Genomic DNA, 24847 nt, shown 5'->3' on the forward strand with positions numbered 1-24847 from the left:
CCTTAAACAGATTCTTGGTCTTGGAATACATTGGAAAATCACTAGGCTGTAATATTTTATTATATTGAGTTTGTGTGTGTGTGTATATTTTTAACCATAAGATCTGTTTTTTTGTTTTACTGACTGCTCTGAAAAATTGCTACCTTCCTGCTTTCCATCTTCTTGTATCTTTTATGAATCCAAATGGAACATCACTTTTTATTGTCACTGATTATTTTGAATGAACAATTTTCTTAGTATAATTTTCGTCAGGTCAATTTCATTAATTAATTCTTTTGTTCATTCATTCACACCTTCATTCCTCCCTTAGGCAGCAAACATTGATGGAATGACAATCGTGCCAGTCTCTGACTAGGTTTATGGGAAGCAAAGTTTAATAAGGCATAAAAACATTATCAGAGGCACTCACAACCATGGGAGGCAGAGATGGAAATGGATAATTCCAGTGCAGTCTTACCTTCAGAACGGAGGTATTCCTGGGGAATAGGGAGTCCCCAACTAATTGAGAGAAGTGATACAGAAATTGTGATATTGGAGCTGAAACTTCTGTTTGCTTCTTTTCTGTCTGGAAGAATAATGCATGCTCTCTGTAGAAAATTTGGAAAGCATAAAGAAACAAGGGAAAAATAACCTGCAATCATATTCCAAAGATGACCACTGTTATTTTTGAGGACCAACCCATGGATAAGCTTAAACTTTATCAACAATTTTGTTACATTATACAAAATATATTTTCTAGATACTCAACATTTAAAAATTTGTTTTTATATGTACATATTATTCTTCTACGCAGAAATACCAACTTTTTTTTTTTATTCCTCTGTGGGGTGTTTCCCTCTTACGAATAACCCTATGGTGAATATCCCTGTGCATAAATACCAGTCTGCCTTCATAATTGTTTCCTTAAGAAGGAATCCAGCCAGCCTGGGCAACATGGTGAAATCCTGTCTCTATAAAAAAATGCAAAAATTAGCTAGGCATGGTGGCACACCTGTAGCCTCAGCTACTCAAGGGGCTGAGGCAGGAAGATCACGTGAGCCCAGGAGGTTGAGGCTGCAGTGAGCCATGATTCCACCACTGCACTCCACACTTCAGCATCGGCAACAGAGTGACACCCTGTCTCTAAAAAAAAAGAAGACGAAGAAGAAGGAATGCAGAAGCTGAATTACAGATTAAAGGGTCTGATCGCTTTTCAGACTCAACATTTTCTCCAGTGCCTTCCTGTTACTGATCTCAAGGCAAGAGAGCCCAAGCTCTTTAGAAAGTCAGATGAATTACAAATGTGGGGAAGTTCTTTAAAAATTCTTATGCTCTTTTGTATATGTATAGATATGTATGTATGTACATATGTATGTATCTCAGACGCAAACAGACACACATATCCTGATTCTCTTCTAAGAGGCATTCTGTGACTACCTCTTGCCTCATGCACAGTGGTCTGTGTTTGTTGAATTTTTTGTCAGTTGTATTTTTATTTTATCCATCTCTCTATTTCCAGTGCCTGGTGTATGGGAGGAAGTTAGAAAATGTTTCTTGACTGAGAGAGAAGAAAAACAAGACCATTAAATAATTAATGTTTACTTTTTTAATATCATGTTTTGTTTGTTTTCAGCACTCAGGAAGACATGGTGGTGAGCCCTGACTCTCAGTCTTCATGATTGAAGAACTCTTTTGCACAACACAAGGGTAAATATATCTTTCTCCTTGGAAAAATTTCCCACAAATATCTCTGGGTTCTCTCGAAGTGGTAGCTTTTGTATTTTGTGTTCCTTCTTAAAACACATCAGAGGGTTCATGGAGCCTTTGGAATTAGTGCTTCGGGTTGCTTTTCTCTAGTCGACTTTGTGTTTATCGTTACAGGAAGAGAATATTGATTCTCTTTTGTCTTTTCTTTAAGTACCTAGAAAATGTCATTAGGATCCTTAGGTTTTCCTGCCTCTGTTTTAGCCACTTCTAATAGATCATCTCAGATGGGCTTGATTTTCAACAGAACTGTGTTAGCTCTCTTTCTTAAATGCACCGCTCCACCCCACCGCCCATTTCAATATACTTACCAACAGAGGAAACTATTCTCAACTGTGGAAAATAAAGTCAAACAATATGTAAGATAAATGCAGAAACATGGAAAACAGGCTTGCAGATTTATGAGCACAAAGGGAAAGTACTGTTATTTTGACGTCCTAAACTTTTAAATGATGGCAACACTGAATTATGTACTTCATACAGGAGCCAGGAAGGCACAATTGAAAACGCCTATTCTTTTGACAAATTAGAAGCATTCATTCCAATATCTATTTCTTGTTTACTGGGGATAATGCTGAATGAATCACAGACTGGTGGATGGATGTCCCTTCCCACACTTTTAATTAGCAGCACTGCCTATTAGGATGAACAGAGCATTGCTCTTCTGCCATAGATTACCCCTAACCCCCCTTAAATGGAATAGAAATCTTATTCTCCACAAGGTAATATTCATCTCTTCCCCAGCCAGACAAGCATAGAAAATTAAACAATGGTCCATTAAAAGCTCAGATAATATATTTATCATTTCCAGTTTATGTGAGTTTGCAAGGCAAATATGAGTGGGAGCTATTTGTTATGGTACCTTGGGGAACAACAGGACTGGAGAAGGAGCAGGGAGGCTGCAGGATCTGAGACTTGTAAAAATTCATTTAAAATATGAGAAGCTATTGGAGACAGAGGAAATTAATTACTCTGAGGGACTCAAATGTCACTACTCATTTAAGTGACCTGGTGAGGAAGCTGAGAAACCTTTTTACTGAGGGTTTCTATAGTGGAGGAAGTTGGGAGCTGGGATTCCTCAGCTGTCAATTTTTGTATTTCCTTGGTGGCTTATTGACATGTTAAGCTGATTTGCACCCCAGCCTCCTCTAATGAGTAGAGTTCAATGAGAAATGGGGTTGGGGTGGGGGAACACTTGCCTCCTCCCTCTGCCCCACCACCACCATAGGCTGGCCAGGTTATTCAGATGAACTTCACCATGTAAGTAACTGCTGGACCTAGGGGAAACCTGTAATTTGCTGCAATAGAGAGAAAAGGCTGATCATTTGATGCTGGACTGAGTTTGATCTTTTATTATTGCCTTTCCATCCACAAAGCTATTCTCTGAGGTAAAGGGAATTTGGGAAGACAAATTAAGGTTTTCTACCTAAGGAGGACTAGGGAGCAGTAGCTTCTGAAAACAGTCATCTTTTCTAGATTGCCTGTCTAATAAATCTCTTTAATGAATTCTGCCTATAGACTGAGGTTGAAAATATATAGATTTGTGATGACTTAAAAGTTTAAAATCAGTAAGCATTGAGAGCAATGGAGTAAAAGCTTTCTCATACATGTGCCTTACCTAGACTCGGAAATTCAATGTTTTAATTTGAATTCTGCCATTATGCCCCTGTGAGGCCATATCCAAGGCACCATAGTCCTTCCAGCCTCTGTTGGATGATTTATAAAGCAGGAACAACAATATCTATCTTCTGTGATTGTTAAGAAGATCAATGTGCCAGAAGAGCTTTGAAGGAAGGAAATAGCATCTGGGTGTGTGGTATCCTTATCACCTATTGGTATATTCTGTTTTAAAAGTATTCATTCTCAAACATTGAGGAAACTCAGTGGTCTGCATTCTTGCTTGGGTCAAGGTTAAGGGGCTCGGTAGTACCTCCTGGCTTGTTCAATTAGGAATGGTAAATCAACAAGCCAAAGAAGGAAGAGCAAATGTTGACCTGAGGACTTCTCTAGGAAGACATTATTTACATGGTTTGGGGAAAAAGAAAATAAGTAAGTGAAGCCTACCCTTGGAGAAGGTGGGAGCCCTGGATGTTCGCCTCCAGGGAAGTCCCAAGAAGTTACCACCTCTCCAACTGGAAAACATCCTATGCTTTCGAAATAGAGACACATCATTTATTTGAAGGTGCATCACTGATAAAATCATGCATTGCTGAAGGTAGTGGAGGCAATGTTTGAAGGTTATTCATTTATTCCTAGAAAGAGATGATGAAGTAAACTAGGGCAGTGTCAGTGAAGATAAGAAAAGAGAGCTTTGAGAGTCCTTTGCAAGGAAGAACTTCCATGCTTCAGTAGCCCTGGTGGCAAGCATGTAGAATAGGGAACAGTACAGTGACTCCACACTTCAGAGTGTTCCCTAGGTGCTTGTACTGTCATTAATGGAAATGTCAAAAAGAGGAGGATGCAATCTCTCCCCACAAGGAGCTCAATGGGTAAACAATAATCATATAGAGCAGACAGAAATAAGCCCAGGAGAGCAATGCTTGGAACTGTACTGAGAAAGGGTGCTACTTGAGCTGGACCTCAATGATGAGCAGTCTGTGCTGGGCGAGAAGGGTTCGAGGCAGACATTCCACAGAAGACCAGCTGCATACAGCAGCACTGAGCCACAGTTGGTTAGAGAGAAACACACTTGGCCTGTTATATTTCTTCAGCAACCAGAGAATTTTGGGGCTTGTTTTCTGTTTTTGTTTGTTTGTTTGTTTGTTTTTGTTTTTTTTTTTTTGAGATGGGGTCTCACTCTATCACCCACATTGGAGTGCAGTGGCATGATCTTGGCTCACTGCAGCCTCAACCTCCTGGGCTCAAGCGATCCTCCCACCTCACCCTCCCAGGTAGCTAGGACTACAGGCACACACCACCATACCTGGCTAATTTTTTCATTTGTTTGTAGAGATAGGGTCTTGCTATGTGGCTCAGGGTAATCTTCAACTCTTGGGTTCAAGCGAATCTGTTATCTCAGTCTCTCAAAGTGCTGAAATTACAGGCATTAGCCACCATGCCCAGCAGCAACCAGAATTTTGTACACCAGCATGTGTTCAGTGATTTTCAAAGGCTTTCATGCTATTGTTGTGTCCTAGACATGGTAGACTACCTGCCTGTCCTCATTAGCCACTCTTGTAGTAGCCCAGGGACCTGTCCTGAGAAGGTTCAGAATGCATTCTGAATAGTTGCTAAAGCAACTATCCTCATTCCTTAGTGTTCTCTTGTGGATTTTTTGTTTTGTTTTGTTTTGTTTTGTTTTTTTGCTATTACCTTTTAGAATTACTCGAAAGTCTTCAGTTGGCATAATTGAGCCATTGGTTATTCATTTATTGTATTGTTTTAATTTGTCCATCTTTATATTCATCTGTAGCCATCTTAGGTGAGATAGTATGCCTTTCCCATTTGGGTAATAAGATGGTAATAAGACAGGAAAATGTTTTCTTGCTGTTTTTTCTTTTCTCCCCTTTCTTCAATTCTTCCCTTTAGTGCCTCCTATATGACTCTTTATTTTTATTTTTTCAGATTACCTGTACTTACCCTTCTACTTTTCTTCTTCATTCTTATAGAATCATACATTTTCCAATTTGAAAGAAAGTAGAAGATTCTAGATATCCAGGCCCCAACTGTAAAAACTTTGAGAGGGCTCTTAACCAGGTGGTAATTTCCCCTTTCTTCTCTGTTATTTTTGGTGGCAGTGGTGATGCTGCTTTTCAAAGCTGAATGTCTTAGATTCAAATCTCTGCCCCAAGACGTAACAGCTGTCTGACATTGAACAAATCAATCTCTTTAAGCTTCAGTTTCACATCAGGAAAATGAAGGTAGCAATAATACTTTCCACAGAGGATTGTTCTAAGACTTAAACAAAATAATGCATGTGAAAGGGTCTGGAACATTACATAGTCTTGACTTATAATGTTAGCAGTTATTAGTGCTCATAATAATAAACACATTCTTGTAAACTTTTAAAATGCAAAGGGCAGATATGTTCATCTTTTTGACAACAAGGAAGGAAGAAGCTGAAGAGACTCTTTCCTACTGTATAGCTGGTCTTATAAAATGAAAATTCCTAAGGGCAGAGACACTGACAGTAGCTAAATCCCTGGGTGCACAGGGAACCCTCCCTGGCTGGAGAATGAACTGACTGCTAAACAGTCAGAAGGCCTGCTAGGTTTCTAAGCTTCTCCTGAGCCTCCAGAGAGCATCTCAGTCAGCCCTCTGCCAGCTACAATATTCCTTCCTGAATAGCATGGTAGCTTTGTAATATACCAATGTAACTAGATTGAATTACATTACCAAGAATCTGGTTTCTTGGTATGTTTTCAGTTAGGTAGGCCACAGGGAGACTTGGGGGATATAGGAGGATAGAAGGGAGGTGGCAGCCATCCTATAACTCACATGCTGTTGCTCATCTGTGGATCCAGATGAACCTTGGTAGCATGAAGCAGCATGTGGGCCTGTAACTGCTTTCCCCCTCCCTGGATTCTCCTTCAGCTTCTCCATGGCCATGTCCAGATGTGTGTGCTTAGCTCTTTGACAAAAGACTCTGGCTTCTACAGGTCACCCATATCATCAAGCTGTGAAGCAGTAAAAGCCAAGGTTCTCATTCATTCTCATGGGATTTCAGCTTATGCTTCCAGATTCTGAACTGCTCTCAATTTCCCCCTTTAAACCTATTTTCCCTTCCTAATGGCCTGCCCAGTGGGCTTCAAGCTCCAGCATCAGATGTGAGACAACAGACTTACAGACTGCCTAACCAGTCCCCACAATTGCATAAGACCAAATCTCTCTAGTAAATAAATAGTGCACATAGAGTTATAAAATATATATATTATATAATGTATTCATTTATTCATTAGTGGAACAGAACCAACCACTAATAGATTATATATGTGTGTATGTACATATGTGGGCATGTGTGTATATGTGTGTGTGTGTATATATATATACACATAGACACACATATGTGCATGCACATATACATCATCTACAAGTGCTTGTTTCTGCTTCTCTGGTTGAACCCTGATTGATTCAGACAGGCATGAGCTTTTTATAATAGAGAATTCCCTACTTCATAAGGGAGCCCATTTATTTTCTCGCTTCCCTCTATGACTCCCTTTTCTGTAATACAGCAAAAAAGAAATTAACCTTGTAATCCAAAAATGTTTTTCAGCCCTGATATATCCTACTTTCTCTTCTGGATTTGTGCCCCTCTCAGCCCTAAAGCATCTTACCACCTCTCACTGCCACAGACCTCACCCATTCCAGTTCATTCTCTCTAGTTTCTCGCCTTTTTTGAACTTCCGAATCAGGCTCCTCATAAAATTAACCCCGTAAGTAGTACTATGGCTGGAGAGGCTCTTCTGACCATTTCATTTTGCCATACTTGTTTCCTCTTCATCCTCCCTGTGCCTTTTGAAGGTAATGCCTTGATTCTGAATGTTGATAAGGCACAAGGTGATATAGAGGGAAAAGAGGAAATCAGAGAATTTAGAATCAGAAGACCCTTGTTTGTGTCTGGTCACCACAGAGTGCATCTGTTTATTTAGCTTCTAAGGGCCTCAGTTTTCTCAGTTGTGAAATGTGCACACTAATCGTTGACCAGCCTATTTTCAGACATTCTCTGAGTCCACTGAAACCTGAGCATCCCTAGATGTTTGAGGTCCTTGAAACTTGAATCCATCTACCCGATCTCGGATTAGCCCAAGCCTAGGTTAGGGAAGTTCCAATTGTGACCAGTGTCGGGCTTAAGAATTTGTAATGGAATGGCAAATCAGGACACATTTTTTAATAAAAATAAATATCTTGAAGTAGCAATAACCTAAATTTGCATACTATTCAGGATCTACCATAGTAAATTTTTGCCTAAATTGTTTCCTGAAGAAGCTGAAGAAATTGAATATATAGTGGTTCCTTTTAAATAAGAGTATATGTAAAATGTCCTTGTATATCAAAAATATCACAAAGGGAAAACACTGAAATATGAAAGAATAACTAAACATTCTCTTCCTTAAACCAGTTAATAACTAACATAAAAGCAAGTGCAAAGCAGACATGACAGAACAATCTATTATAAATCTGACTACAAATGAGGAACTAAAAGCTCTAAGTAAGAGACTTTTAAATAGGAACACAGCCAAGTGATTAAATTAAGTATATACAAATGAAACTGTTATGAATGAATCATGTAACTATCCATTCAAAGACCAGAGCCTCTGACCTCTCAAGCAGAGGGTATCCATGCAAAGAGAAGAGGTAACTCTAGGAACATCTTATTCTTAAAATGCAACATAGGCAGCCAATTTTGAGTGCACAAACCTGGCTAGAAAAATCTCCGTAATTGGCAGGTATATTGCCCCCAGACAGAGATGTGGAGGATAAAAGGTGACAGCTGAAATCCACATTGATGACCAAGCCTCATTCTGCTCCCCTGCACACATTTATATGTGAACAATAGCCAAAGTTGAATAGCTGGCTTTTCCCCCACTGTCCTCCCCCAGCACACATCCTGCCTATCTTACAAGCATCAAACAAGTGCTGAAGTCCAGCATCTGGCACATGGTAGGTGCTCAAGTAATATTTGTGTGAGGGGCACAGGTATTAATGAATTGCCAAGGAACTCATGGAGAAAGTCTAGAGATACCAGCAGACATTATGACAGCATCTGGGACAAAATGATATGGAAAAAAAATGCCCAGGAGAATTATTCTCTACTAAAGATTTAACATGCTGATGTTCATAACACCTCACCTGCCAAAGGTATCCTATTCAAAATGAAGGAAGCAACAGAACAGGATTAAATTGGCACAGCTGGAGAAGGTCTGCCTGTGTGTGAAGAGCCGAATGTTATCTCCAGGCAACGGATGGAGTTGTAACATGAGGATTTTTATTTTTAGTGTTGGGGAGAAAATGAATTTGATCCAAGAGACACCTAGGGTTGATAAGAGAAGATGGGGCTTGAGGGAGGGAGGGGATATATAATAAGCTCAAATCAAGAAGGCTGAGCAAAGAGGTAGAGTAGAGGGAAGATGTATGGAAGTGGATCTTGTTATTGCAGAGTGGTGCCAGAATGTGTAATGAGGTGCTCCAGGGCACCTGGTCAACACAGGCTCCCTACTGCTTGGGACAAGCAACTTCAGAGTAGGCACCTAACAGCCAGGGAATCAGCTTCCAGTAGATAAACAATATCAGCAATCCTCCTGTATGGAATGTCTATATCCTTTGGGGAACAGAAGATTCTTTATTAAATCACTTCACATGGTATATATTTGTCTGTTTGCATTTTTCTCTCACTCTTTACATTTTCCTATAGTACTGAGACATGTTTTTTCATTGTTTGTTTGTTTTGCATCTAGCACCTAGCTCTGATAACTTAAAAAAAAATCACTGAGCACTTCCAGATGCTAATTATAATAACTCAGACCCTGGACATGTGAGAAAGCTATTGTTATCTGCATTTGTAAGTAAACAAGCAGAAGATCAGAGATGTGAAGCGGTTTGCTTATAGTCACATGGCTGGTGAATTGCTGAACTAGGACTCTAACCCAGACCTATGCGGATGAAATTTGCCATCTGCTCACAGTTTCCCTAAGTCTTAGAGCCTATAATTGAGCGGGTGATCTCTAAGTTCTTAAGTACTTCTTGGAAGGAAGGAGGCAGAGAAGGATACAGGATGAGAGGATAGATCATGAAAGGGCAAAGGAAAAGATCTGAATACCAACAACCAGACTTGGAGAGTATCTGCTCTGGACAGATCATAGACAAATAAGCCTGACACAAGTATCATTCAGCGATTACGCTGGGGGTACTGAATTATGAAAAATAGGAATCAGCCCTTTGGGAGGCCGAGGTAGGCGGATCACAAGGTCAGGAGATGGAGACCATCCTGGCTAACATGGTGAAACCCCATGTCTACTAAAAGTACAAAAAAAATTAGCCAGCTGTGGTGGTGGGCACCTGTAGTCCCAGCTACTTGGGAGGCTGAGGCAGGAGAATGGCGTAAACCCTAGCAGCGGAGCTTGCAGTGAACGGAGATCGCACCACTGCACTCCAGCCTGGGTGACAGAGCGAGACTCTATCTCAAAAAAAAAAAAAAAAAAAAAAAGAGGAAACTGGGAGAGAGTTTCAGCAGGGAACATTGGATTTTATCCATAGAGAAACCAGAAATTTAGACTAAGTCAGTTATATAAGAATGTAAGATCAAAGTCGGAAAGGGAGTGAGGTGGAGATTTGTGTGAAGCAGAAAGCTCTGCTGGTTGGCTCCCCTGCAATGAGCTAACCCCAACTCACCCATCCCACCTCCACTCCCAGGCCTCAATTTGCTCATTTTGTCCTTATAGCAACCTTAGAGGAAATAATTATTATGTTTTAAGAATGAGGAAATTAAGACACTAATTAACTCACTAATGACAGGAGTGAGTTTGAACGCAGTTACCAAGATTAAGTTACTCAAACACCAAACATTGTGGGAGTGTCCAATTTGCTGCAAGATGATGCTTCCAAAGGAGATTTCTATAGGAATTTCATCTAACAGCAGCCTTCATTTAAGCCAAGCATGTCTCTTTCTATAAGTGCATTCAGGAAAAATAAAAAGACTCTCCTGAGCTTGCATGCCCCTAGATTCTTTACCTCTCTGCGGCTCTAATGTTACTCTAATGCTGGTGTCTTTATTTATCAGTGTCTCCGCTGGGGACACTAGCTCTGGGTGTCCCACTGAAGGTAATGTTCCCAGATGGCTCACAAATTAGGTTCAATAAAATGTAGCCATTCTTCTCTTTTAGTGAGTCCTTAGTGCTGAACCCATTTAACTTATCTAATACCCTATTTGAGTTGTTATATCCTAAACATGGATTGATTAGAACAAGGGAATAGGCTCTCAGGGGAATGCAATAAGCTTTTTGAAGTGGATAGAGGGCCTGCTGTGAAGCTGAAAATCTAACTTAAGGCTCCTTTTGCCTCTTGTTAGCTGTGTGGGCTTGGTTTCTTGGGACATCTCCCTCATTCATTTAGCTTCAATTCCCTTACCTGTAAAAAAGGAAATTAGAAGACGTTGTGAAGAGTAAGAGGTGATATATATGTGAAAATACTTGGCAAAATATAATTGGTTAAGAAACATAAGTTAATATAACACATTTAGATATAAAATATTAATAGGAGTATACCACCTCACTGGAAACATACCCCTCAGCTGGACATTTTAACAAAAAAAGGAATCAGGAAATTTTAGAAATCTAAGGAACCTCAGAGATGATCTATTTCAGCTTCCCTTTGGACAGATGAGGAATTTGAGGCCCCAAATGATGAGTAAATCACATTAAGTCACATAGCAAATGACACACAGAGCAAACCTGTAATACACAGGACCTGTGTCTCTTGTCATCATCTTCTGCCCACAGCCTCTACTTCCTCCAGCGCCATGCTTCTGCAGACTGTGGCCTTTGATGGAACCATTCAAACCAAGAACTTTCAACTTCACATGCCGGAGAGAAAGTCCATGCCTCTAAAGCCTGACTATTCCAAGTATTTTGGGAACCTTTCTTTTATCTGCAATTAGGAGGATGAATATTACAAGTTTTAGAAAGATGGCCTATCTAATGTGATTTCTGTGGAACTTTGTGTGGTTTGTCTTTTCAGCACTGAAGGGAGTTTCTAGAGTACTTGTTGATTCTATCTCTGAAACAGACTCAAACATTTTCTTCCCTCTCCAGTACATTAGAATGTAAGCACTCTGAGGGCAGGGACCTTGTCTGTAATCCCTTTCAGAAGAAGACATCCCCAGTGCTGAGCACAATACACAATGCATACTCAGTAAGTATTCGTTGAATGAAAGAGGGCACACCTGCTGGCTTTGCCTTAGTTCATGGTCACATTGTTTTCTCAAGAGCTTCTTAAAGTGCTCCAACTGTAGTCTCACTCCTTCCAAACCCTCCTTCACACTGCCCTCTGAGTATCCTTCTCAATTACAAATATGAAAAGGCGACTCCTCTGCTTAAAACTTTTCAGTGGCTCCCCTTTGCCTACTGGAACTGGAAAAGTTCCTTATTGGAGACTTTATGGTTCTTTATTAAAGTTCTTTATAAAGTTCCTGGCTCTATCTGTAGAATCCTCTCTTTCCATCCCCACCTTTCAACACACACACACACACACACAAACACACACACACACCACTTACACCCTTGTCTTTGTTTCTGGCCACACTGGATTACCTATGACTGTTACAAGAAAAGATCCAACTCTTTCCATACCATTTCTTCTACCTGGAATGCCCTTTCCTGCCTTTGCCATTTGGTGAGTTACGTATTCCTCAGGCCTCTTCCTTCACTGCTTTGGTGTCTTCTGAAGTCCAGTTCATTAGACGGACTCCTCAGGAACATGAACTGTGTCTTTGATCCCTGTGGATTAGGAAATAGGTGATTACCCTGAGCATTAGACCTTTCCCTCCAGCAATACAGATTATTGAGATGAGGTTAAAACTAAGCTGAGTTATGATGATGAGAGCATTTGTGCTAGATCTAAGCACTGGGAGAAGGATGGTTTGCGTGGTAGGGTCTGGGGAAGAGCAGAGACTTGCACACCATTGCAGAGGACATCATTCTCAACAGATCTCAGCCATATCCTCTGACACTCCTCGCCCAGAACTGCTGAAAACATGTACTTTATAAAATGAAAAAATATATAAACACTGATTTTTATCTCCTCATTTAACTCTAATAAAGTTATCACACATGATTTATTATTTTTATTAATGAAAAGTAACAAAATGCCATGTTTTTGTAAGTACCATTTTGATTATTTATGTATTCATGAATTTCAATGTTCAAACTAATCTAAACATATTCTATGGAGTTTAGAAATTAGCAAAAAAATAAAATAAACCATCATCACTCACTTGGGTATATTTATTTTTTCTAGTCTTTACATTATACATTTTTATATTTCATTTTATATGACTAGTATCAGATTATACATATAAATATAAAGCCTAGTTTGTTTTGCCCATGCCAAAAGTGTTTCTCTATGCTGCCAAATACTCTCAGCAACAATCATTGTAAACAACTGAATAATATTCCATTGAGTAAATGCTCCATTATTAAGTAGATCCACTGTAATTCATTTAGTCATTTCCCTATTGTTGAAGACTGGTTTCCTTGCAAGTTTTTATCTTTATCAGTTATATATGAGGACACCTTCATAACACAAAGATATTCCACTATTTGTTGTTATTGCCTTAAGATGTCTGTGATGCCTACTACTAATTTGTAAGCACTCCCCTTACTAAAAACATTTAATGCCCTCTTACATTCTGCCTCCTTTCCAAGATTGAAGTTGATCCATGCTCCCTAATACGGAATCTGAAGATCTTCATACCCTGGTGCTTGTCTGAGTCCCAGCATCCTGTCTTTATCAACCCTGCCTCTCATGTTACCCCCACCCGCTGACCTGCCTTGGATTTGATACACATACCAAGCTGTGCTTTCAGCCCTGTGCTGGTGCTCAGACTGCATGATGACCTCAGCTGCCCCTACACACACCTGCGTATACCCACCACTCTGCTCAAATCCAGATCAGATGGTGCCTACTCTGGGAATTCTTTGCTGGCTCCTACAGAATAGATTAGTTACCTTTGCCCTGGGATTCCATGATTCCCCATGCATATGTTTATCATTATGCTGACAATAGACAATACTCCATTGAAAATATATGACTCACTGAAGCTGGGAATGCATTTTTTTCATTATTTCCCCAGTTGCTTGAATAATACCGAACACATTGTTAAGTATGACATAGGTGATACACCTATCAGTAGATTTGGCAACTGAGATATTCCTGTAACATGTTATGGGAAGAGCAAAATACATAAAGTATTAGTAGATAGTAAGTATCGCATTTTATCCCATTTTTAAATGGTATGAAATATTAGTAAAGCACAAAGAAGAAAAATATTGTGAGATTGCTGTAAAAAAAAAAAAACCTGCATACTGAAGAATATGCAAAGTCCCCAGTTAATTTATGCACAGCTTTACAAATAGGTAACTTTTTTTTTAATTTTTATGATCCTGTCTCATTAACTACCATCCATATGTTAATGATATCCATATTTATCCATATTTATATTATCCATCCACATTTCTCTCCAATCCTAGCACTCCCCTGAACTTAGAACTCCATCTGTATTCTCAAACATCTCCATTGGATGTCTGCTGGCAACTCAAACTTCAAGAAAATTCAGAACTAAACTCTTGATTATCTGCCCCAGCTATTCCTTCCACAACCTTTTCCATCTTAGTAAATGGCAACTCCAGTGTTCTAGGTGCTCAGTCAGAAATCTTGGAGCCGCCTTTGACCCACCCCCGTCTTTTGTACATCCCATATCTCACCCACGAGCACATTTTGTTGGCTCTGCCCACAAACTGCATTCAGGGTTGAACCAGTCCTCACTGCCTTCTCTACTGCTAGTACCCTGGTCAAAGCCACTATCACTGTTCATCTGGATTATTGCAAGGACCTCCTGAATGATTGCTTAGCTTTCAACTTTGTGCCCATATTTTACACACAGAAGAAGAGTATCCTTTCAAATGTCCTCCTGTCCTTGTTTAAAGCCCTCTAATGACAGCCCATCTTGAAGTCCTAGCACGGTGTACCAGCCTGCTTGGGCTGCCATAACAAAATACCACAGACTGGAAGGCTTAAACAACAGACATTTATTTTCTCACAATTCTGGAAACAGGAGGTTCAAGATCAAAGTGTCAGCAAATTTGGCTTCTGGTGAGGCCTCTCTTCCTGACTTGTAGGGAGCAGCCCACTCACTGCAGCCTCATGTGGGCTTTCCTCTATGCATACTCGGGGAGTGAATGGGAGAGAGTGCTCCGGTGTCTTCATTTTCTTATAAGGACACCAGTTTTATTAGATTAGAGCAGCGGTCCCCAACCATTTTGGCACCAGGGACTGGTTTCATGGAAAACAAATTTTCCACAGATCAGGGTCAGGGGGATGGTCTCAGGATGATTCAAGTACATTACAATTATTGTGCAATTTATTTATATTATTATTACATTGTAATAGATAATGAAATAATTGTACAACTCACCAAAATGTAGAATCAGTGGGAGCCCTAAGCTTGTTTTCCTGCAACTGAGAGTGTGATGGGAGACAGTGACAGATCATTAGGCAGTAGAGTCTCATAAGGAGCACAAAGCCTAGATCCCTTGCATCCCCTGTTCACACTCCCATGAGAGGGTTCACACTCCCATGAGAACCTAATGCCATAGCTGATCTGACAGGAGGCAGAGCTCAGACTGTAGTGCGAGTGATGGGGAATGGCTGTAAATACAGATGAAGCTTCGCTTGCTTGCCTGCCGCTCACCTCTTACTGTGCGGCCTGGTTCCTAACATGCCATGAACTGGTACCAGTCCATGGCCTGGGGGTTGGGAACCGCTGGATTAGAGTGCTGCCCTTATTACCTCGTTTAACCTTAATTATCTCCCTAATGACTCTATCTCCAAGTAACATCATGTTTGCGTTGGGGCTTCAACTTGTGAATTTGGGGAGACACAATTCAGTTCCCATGTGATTCATGGCACAATGTCCTCACCTCCTTCAGCTGCTATAGCCAGCCCGGTCCCCTGTACCTCCATGAATACTCCCAACATGCTCCCATCTCAGGGATGCTGAACTGGCTGTCCCTCCACCTAGACTGTCCTCCAGGCATCTGCATGGCTTACCCCTTATAACCTTCAGATTTCTGCTCGAATGCCATTTATTGGTTATTTCTTCTTTGACCACCTTATAAAAAATAGTATACCCTCCCCACCCCATTGCCATATCTCCATACTCTGTACCTTGTTTAACTTTTCTCTAAAACATTTTCACCACCATTCCATATTTATTTGTTTATTCCTCTTTTCCTCCTCCATTCCACTGGGGGAAGTATAAATTCCTGAATACAAGAATTTCATTATACCTTTTTGTTTACAAGGATATTGCTGGCACCTAAAACAGTCCTGGCACACAAAAGATGCGCAATAAACATTTGTTGAATGAATGAAGTTTCTTTCTTTCTTTTCATTCTTTCAGCTTTCTTATTTCAGCTTCAAACCAAATCTGGAAGAAGGTAAGGTAGATATTTGTTCTATTTTTACACATTAGGAAAACTAGTACTTATAAGGGTTAGGTTTCATATCTGTAGTGATCATTTCATTTGTTGGGTGCTTAATATTGCCAAGGGATATGCATACTATTATATTTGCTTTCATTTAATCCTTAGAGTAATCCTAAAAGATTATATATTATTATCCCTATTTTAACACAATTACTTACACCTTAGAAAGGTTCAATAACTTGCCCAAGGGAGCCACTATTAAGTAACAGCCCAGATCAGAACCCTCATCTGACTTTAAAGAGCTTGTTTTTATCTGCTATTATAGCTCACATTCTTTCAGCACAATGCCGTGTGCCAGGTACTATGCTAAATCTTACATTATTGTCTTCATTTTGAAGATGAGATCACTGAGGCTATGAGATGTTAACTCTTCAGGGTCACACCAACCTGACCTTAAAGTCTGTCAAATGCTAGCTGTCTTCTTTAAAGAGGCAGGTCTTGAACCTAGGATTTCTTCCTTTCGGTTTCCCTGCCTTTGTGCGCTAACTGCCTAAATTAACCCCACGGTCCAGGATGCGCAAGCCATGGCACACTGTAAGTTTACATTTGCAATTCTGGTCTCGATAGACTCTTGTGAGACAGAAAATGTGGACTGACAAAGCAAATTAGTATGACCATTAAAAATATTGACAAATGTTATATGATCTAATCATATTTAAAAGATTGTTCAGTCAGTCCCAGGTTAGGTCCGCTTCTTTGATGCTATTCTCTTTCTTCTTAGATACCTGGCAAAATGTACGTGTGCTTCACTCCAGGTCTTTCCCTTCCTCTAATGGCATAGCTTAGGTTCAATAGTGAAGAAGGATAATTGAATCTATTTTTCAGACTTTCATCAGCAGGCTCTTTTCTGGGCACATATTATTAGAATTGTGGGAATCAGACATTTCTTTAAAGTAGGATTGTTGAGCTGAGCCAAGGAGATTATTAAAAGACATTACAATGCCAGCCTTAGAAAACATATGGTATACCTAGATTCCCTGCTCTATCCCTCCCTTCCCTGCACAAAACTTATTCAAACATCTTTCCAGGAACAGCATTCTTCCTTCAACCGGTCCTCAGCAGCCTGCTCTTGAGGTCCACTTGCCCACCACACATTGGGCCAATGATTCTGAATGTGTGGTTCCAGGTTGAGCAGCATCAGCATCACCAGGGAACTTGCTAGAAATAAAGAAAGTCAGGCGTCATCCCAAACCCACTAAACCAGAAATCCTGGGAGTGAGGCCAGCCTTCTGTTGTCACAAGCCCTCCAGGTTATTCAGACGCGTGCTCAAGTTTGAGAATTCATGAATGAGAAGTGTCATCTTGGCCTTCTCCTCTCCTCACAGCCCCAGCCCTGCAGTGTTAGACAACAGGACACAGCTGCTTCCGATCTTACTCTTCCATCAAGCCACAGCTAAAGTGACAGAGAGTTCTACTCCGGGGCTCAGATCCTGACATACTTGATACAGGGCTTTGAACCCGATTTAGAGAACAATATTCTGAACTGTAAAACATATAGATAAGCCATGTTTACTGAATACTTATTGTCTGCTTTAGAAAAATCATATTACTAACCTTTCCCATGTTGATCATATCTTTGGTCTTACCTAATACAGCATAATAAGAACTACTGTTGAATCTAGTACATTCTGTTTGCTTTAAATTTTTTTTAAAAAAGTATCCGTATGATGCATTTAAAACACATAGTACTATGACTCCTGTCAGAGAATAACAACTCCTTACTTCCCACATACCCACCACTCTGAAACTTTTATTATTTTAACATTTTCTTCTGTTATTTTACTCCATTCTAAATAACACACTTACATTGCTATTTTCTGATTTGTCAATTTTAGGTGTTATCTCTTGACTTCCTCTTACCATGGGTGAGAATTCCATTCTCCTGAGTTTTCCTTCCCCTCACAACTGTCACACAATTCTCCTCCCCACTGTTTCAACTCCACCCCAACCTTCCTCTGTCTGTGTCTTCCTGGTGCTGAATTTCTGCAGTGAAATTGAGAATTTATTGATGCCATCCAACCCCATCTCCATCCTATCTTAGATAGCTTCCTCCACCATGCTAGTCACCTACCACTTTCCCCTCTGCTTCTAGTCTCATAGAGTACTGATACTGACACCTTTCATCTGCTGTGGCTGATCCTAATTCCATGTCAAACTGGAAGTCCACTCACGATAAACACACAGCAAATTTCACACAAACACTATTAAAGATTTATTTTTCTAATAACACTTTAATTTAGAAACATCAGGTAATAATGTATACTAGAGTAGTACTCCACTAATAATTTATACTAGAGTAGAATTTGTACCAAGTTCCATGCCTATGCAGCACTACATTATAATAACCCTCTTACACATGTGGGATGATGATACGAGTCCTTTGGAGACTCTCTAATATTTAATTCTTACAGCAGTTCTGCAATTTAGGTATACCAGGTCCATGGCCTCCCTAAATCCCATATCCCTCAGACAATATCTTCTACTCCCTGTAGACTGTTCCCTCAGAAGCCTACAATGGAACATTTGTTGTGCCTGATATCACCTCTTCCCACTTCCCTGATCAATAACTCTGACACGTCTCCTGATGCTAACACCCGATTACCAATCTATCAGAGGACCCTGTGTCCTGGTATGGAGCAGGGAAAGTATCAGCCTTGAGTGAGGAAAAAAAGCCAGTCTTCTTCGCCTCTGCGATTTGGGCTACTGACCCCTCCTTTGGGTCCTGGTACATTTCGCTGCCGGATGTCAGGTTAATCTCAGTCTGCTAACTCCATTTTAGTGATTGCCAAGTCTGTGGCAAGATAACAATTCTGTTATTTCCATTTTTGTTTTACATACTATCAGGATTTTATTTTGAAAGCACACAAAATTTATAAAGTAAAAGGTTCAAAGAAACAAAGCTATTTCATATACTTCAAATACAAAAGCATATAAAGATGATATAAACATCAGGGAAATTTTGCAAAAGGTAAACATAACTGTAATATAAATTATTTGTAGATGTAAATCACTAAGTTAAATATTCAAACCATAAACTAAATAGCATATAAACTAGAAAAATGCAGTTAATTATGGAAATTGAAAATAAAAATGTTACTTGCTCTTTTTAAAATGTGCTAATTAAAAAATGAAATTATTCAAGTGACATCAATGATTTGCAAATATATTTTTATGCAAGCTTCACTTGCTGCTGAAAAAGCTTTTCTGGTGATTTTGTGAATAGTCAGAAGAATGGTGAAGAGACACTTAAGAACGAACCCTAAATATTTTCCTCTGAATTTCAACTTTAAATAATTTTCTTATTTGATAATTTTGAATTTTTGTTTGAACAACCCTTCCTTCCATGCTCATCCCAATAAAGACTATACATAGGTTTTGTATTGACAAGGAGCTATGTTTCCTGCCCGCCCCCACGAAAGAAAATATATTTGATAAGTCTACATCTTCTGTATTTTTATCATATGTAGTTGGTGGCTCTGATGCACAAGTCCCTGTATCTATTTCCATACTGTCACATTCATGTTCTGTTTTCTCAGAAATTTTTTGAACTGCAGCAATAATTATTCTTTCAATAGGAGTTTTGCAGGACCATAATATGGTTGCTAATTACAATTCATGAAGATCTGGACATGTCTAGACTGGTAGGGTTTGTATCAGTTTGTTTTTTCACACAATTTGAATAATTAAATTGTCGATCTTGCTCTACAGATATTAATACCTAGAATTTTGGTTATTTAAAAATAACAAAAATAGCACACCAACAAATCCATGGATATTTCAGTGGTAAAATAGCAGAGTATATTTTAATTCCACAATTTGGTCATCTCTTCTCCTTCCTCCTCACGTGGGGTGCCCAGGATGCTTTGAGACCAGGACTCCCTTTTATTAAATGGTACTCAGTGAAGTGAAGTAATTAGCTTGGGGTCATGTGGCTAGCAAGTATCAGCATTAAGATTTGAACTCCTCACGCCTGTAATCCCAGCACGTTGGGAGGCTGAGGCAAGCGGATCACAAGGTCAGGAGATCGAGACCATACTGGCTAACACGGTGAAACCCATCTCTACTAAAAATACAAAAAAAAAAAAAAAAAAAAATTAGCTGGGTGTGGTGGCGGGCACCTGCAGTCCCAGCTACTCAGGAGGCTGAGGCAGGAGAATGGCGTGAACCCGGGAGGTGCAGCTGGCAGTGAGCTGAGATCACGCCACTGCACTCTAGCCTGGGTGACAGAGTGAGACTCCATCTCAAAAAAATAAATAAATAAAGATTTGAACTCAGTTCTTTGGATTCTAAAAACAGAGTAACTTTTGCTATATCTTAGTAGATAACCCTATCCTTTTATATAAATAGACCCCATGTTGTCTATCCTTAGGGTGAAACAAATAACTGACATTTTTTCTCGCAGAAATAATCACTTCGCATAGCTTTAAATTTTCCCGAGGGAGGATTATCGAACACTAGAATGGACTCTTGCAACAAGTTATAACATTTCTTTTTACATCATTCTTAAAATAATCGACATGAGGAGTTTTAAAATTTGCACGGGTTCCAAATGACCTCTCAAGATCTCCTCCCTACTGCAATTCTGCAGGTCTGTGAAAACTTAAGACAATTAAAATCCGAAGTCAGTCTCCCTAATATTTGGTCCTTTGGCTGTTTGTTGCCCTGCAAATGAAATATCTGGATGACAGGACTGAGTGATTTCTCCCTTATTTTTGAGTCTCATGTAGCCTCAGACTTTGTTTGCTGCTATGCCATTATCAAAGCAGCCAGGTGGAAGGGATATCTCGAGAAATTGGAAATAATCTTGGTTGTCTTTCCTCTATTTGCTCCTTTCATCTTTTTCCTGTTTAATAAGCACAAAGTAAACACAGAACTGATTTTTTTATTCTGAAATGTTATGAACATTAAGCTCTGAGTATTATCATGGGAATGCATTTCATTTGAACTCAGAGGAGCCTTAATGTAATTTTTTAAAGGGGGAAAAAAAAAACCCTCAACCTTTGTAATGCTATGACAATATCTCTTTGCTCCGTGGGTCTAGAAGGCCTCCTTCTGGCAGGTTCCAAATCAGCTCAGTTTTTGTTTTGTTTTGTTTTCAGGTTCTTGAGCTATCTGGAGATCTAAGTTCTAACTACCTAGGCAGCATTGTGAAAGATTTGAGCCTATAGTAGGCTCTTGACATGAGTTTCTCCATTTAACTCAGACACACTCCTACCAATTAGTTCATATTATCCCATTTTAGTAATAAGTCAATTACAATTCAAAGTGGTTGAATGATGTGTTATGGTGGCCCTAGAAAACTAATATGTTTCAAAATTCTTCCTCCTTGTCTTTCATACTTAGGTTGTGTTAGCTCCTGGACAGTCCTCCAGTCCCACCTGTCAGATCTCTCTCTCCCCTCCTTACCTCAATAGGGCCCTAGAGCACTCAGGTGTGTTCCCCTAATTAATGGTAGGTGGGTGGGTTTTTCACACAAACACTGCAGCCAGTGGTCACATGAAATCTACATCAGTCTATAAATATTGATACTGTCAAGGCACAAACAGCTGCTGGCCATTTATAAGAAATGCATGTGTTTCTGACATATTTTTAGTAATCTTTTCTAAAGTAAGCTTAGAATTTCTACAACATGTAACAGTAAATGTGTCCCTTTCGTGTGGTGCAATACAGAGCAGAGAACTACTCATAAGAATTGTGTGAGTTTCTGAAGATTTAATTACTTATATAATTGTATGCATTGTTACACATTTATGTTTTTAATCAAAGGTTTAAAATTTGTAAGAACTGTAAGAACTCTATGAAACTAGAAAAATACTAAGGAGACTAATGAAGAGAGATCAAATAGGCAGCTAATTAAGTTAATGTGCATTCAGTGCTTGGAATAGCACTGGGCACATAGTAAGCTCAAGATGTAATTATTGCTTTGAGACAAAACTGAAAATCTCCAAATTCAAAGAATCTTGGGAAATATTGAAGAAAGAGTAAAAACTGGAAATGAAAAGAGTAAAATTTTATAAAACTAATTTGACGAAAGTGCCAGATGAAATAACCAATAAGTTGTAACACCTGGAAACAAAATAGGAAATGTGGGTTGTAAATGTGAGTGCTGCAAATAAAGACATTTGGTAATCAGTGAAAGATTTTTTGAATGACTGGTATAAAGGAATATATCACCAAATAGGGTTAGATATTTTATAAGTTTTTAATTGTCTGCCTTCACAACAGACAATGAGCTTCCTAAAGGAAGGGTTGGGATTTTATGTGACTTATTTAAGTAGTTTCAGGGTTTAGTACCTGATACCAAGTGGCCACTCAGTGAATGTGTGATGAGTGAAGTAATGAATGAATGAATGAATGGTTGAATGGCTGACTTAAGGTTCATGAGTTGGACAGGAAAAGGTGGAAGGAATTTACTAAGATAGCCACAATATCTGCCACATCTCTCTTCATATCTGAACTGTCCATTCCTTTGTGTCTTCAAACTGTGACTTCAGCCCGACCTCTAAAATTAATTGCTAACACTTGTGCAGCACATTACACTTTATAAACACTTTTTTACATGTCAATGCATTGACTTTGATCTTAAAACATCCCTGGAGTGCCAGGCAAAGCTATCTGTTTTACAAATGAGGAGTCTGAAGCTCAGAGAGACTGTGACTTACTCAAGGTCACACCCATGAGGTGGAGTCAGGACTCAGTTCCAAATTATCTCAACCCAATCAGGTGTTCTCTTCACTTCACCATCGGCTATGGCACACAAAGAAGGCCATGAATATCTCCACTCTTAGGGGAGTTATAACAGTCTTCCCAAGGAGGTAATAATTGAACTGGACCTGAAACCACAAGCACTTGGCATCTTCTTCTGCCAAAGTAGCCAGGAAGTAGTGCGAGGAAAGTTAACTCCAAGGATCTTGGAAGGACTAGGCACTGAGACTTGAACAGACAGCAGAACTAAAGGGCCTGTTGCCCATCCCACCCTCAGTAATTGTCGTGATGCAGCATATTCTGCTGGGCTTAGGGCCAGTGCAATGCATTTACACAGTAAATGCAAACAGCAGGGGCTATGGAGTCAGGTTTTGGTTCAAATCCTACTTAGGCCCCTTAGTTATTATAAGACCTGGGAGAGATCTCCTTTTCAATTTTCAATTAAAAATATTCATTCAACATTTATTGTATGCCATTTAGTGACTAGCTAGATTCTGATGACATAGTAGTTTAAAACAAAATTGCTTCTCCCATTGCAAGTTGTCTGGTACTAAACAAGTATACCATTTCATATGTAATGAGTACACAAAAGTTGTAATGGATAATAAGCAAAGACCTTAGCACATGTCTGGTACAAAGTAATGGTTCCAGCAATGGTAGCTATCTACAAGGGCTTGAGAGACATGGTGTATTAGTGAGAGTTCACTAAAGAAACAGAATCAACAGGATCTATAGGAAGAGATTTATTATAAGGAATTGGGTCACACCATTATAGAGGCTGAGAAGTCCCACGATCTGCAACCTGTAAAGAAAAGCCAATGGGTATAAGTCAGCTCCAGTCTGAAGACCTGAGAACTAGGGGAGCCAATCATGTAGATTCCCAGTCTGGGTCCAAAGGTGTGGGAAACAGGAGCACCAAGGGCAGGAGAAGATGGATGTCCCAGCTCAAGCACTCAGGCAGAAAGGCGTGAATTTCTCCTTCTGCCTTTTGTTCTATTCAGACCCTCAACAGATTGGATGACTCTCCCTCACACTGGAGAGGACAATTTCCACTTTATTCAATTCACTGATTTAAACTCTAATCTCATCCAGAAACACCCTCACAGAAACCCCCAGAAGTAATATTTAATCTGTGCACCCTGTGGCCCATCAAGTTGACTCATAAAATTAACCATCACATATGGCACAAAAGACTGAATGTTTATGTTTCCCCACAATTTATATGTTGGAATTCTAACCCCCAAGGTGATAGCATTAGGAGGCAGGACCTTTGGGAGGTGATTAGGTCATGAGGACAGAGTCCTCATAAATGAGATTAGTGCCTTTATGAAAGAAATCCCAGTGAGATCCCTCACCTCTTCTGCCATGTGGGGGCACAGTGAAAAGATGGCCGTCTATGAAGTAGGAAGCAGGCCCTCATCAGACACCCAATCTGCTGGAGCCTCAATCTTGGACTTCCCAGCCTCCAGAACTATGAAAAATAAATTTATATTATTTATAAACCACCCAATTTATGGTGCTTTGTTATATCAGCCCAAACACACTAAGACACAGGGGAAGGTTGTACCTGACCACTCAACCCCTCCGAGGCTCTGTGTGGTCCAGTTTCGCTAGCTGCCAGCATTCAAGATGAGATCGTCCTCTGACGTTAATGATCCCTGCAGTTAGATCTCTAGACATCTCAATGCCTTCACATCTATTAGGCATTTTAATTACCACAGCCATCCTCTGTGGTGTGAGTATGGTCATCTTCTAGTAATAGATTCAGGCCACCCATAGCTTGTGACCCACAGAACACAGCAGGCTAGAGGTGAGCTTCTGCACTGCCCTGGTGTTCCTGTAGCCCAGAGAGCACTGGCCATCATCTCCTTAGAAACCTTCGCCAGCTCCTCACTGCTACCCAAATAGGAATACAACCTCCTTGACACTGCATACAGAAGTGTTTCTCAAATGCAGATCTGTGGAAGCAAGCACAGTAATCATGATGAATAATCAAGTTGTCACTGCTTTGAAGCAAACTTGAGGGAAAAAAAAGGGATTCCATAATGAGCTTTACCTAAATCTAAATGATCCATTCCAAACTAATATCTTTTATTCTTATTGTTTCTTCTGTTACATTAGGTGTTAACTGTCACCCATTTCATACAATTACAGTGCTAATAGACAGTATTTTGGTAAATGTCTTTATTTAATAAAATAAA

The 24847-nt window shown here is 39.7% G+C and overlaps 1 protein-coding gene across 11 annotated transcripts in view; it reads left to right on the forward strand.

Annotated features, from left to right (window-relative positions):
• The window catches only part of LOC105495139 (DAB adaptor protein 1), a 1257833-nt gene that overhangs the window by 609934 nt on the left and 623052 nt on the right, over positions 1-24847 (forward strand). For all 11 annotated transcript variants that reach the window (XM_071092459.1, XM_071092472.1, XM_011764369.3 and 8 more), the window contains one exon: positions 1613-1686. The gene's annotated coding sequence lies outside the window, so the exon portion shown is untranslated. The remainder of the gene's footprint in view (positions 1-1612; positions 1687-24847) is intronic.

Source organism: Macaca nemestrina, chromosome 1, assembly GCF_043159975.1.
Source record: "Macaca nemestrina isolate mMacNem1 chromosome 1, mMacNem.hap1, whole genome shotgun sequence".
In the NCBI taxonomy this organism is placed as follows: Eukaryota; Metazoa; Chordata; class Mammalia; order Primates; family Cercopithecidae; genus Macaca; species Macaca nemestrina.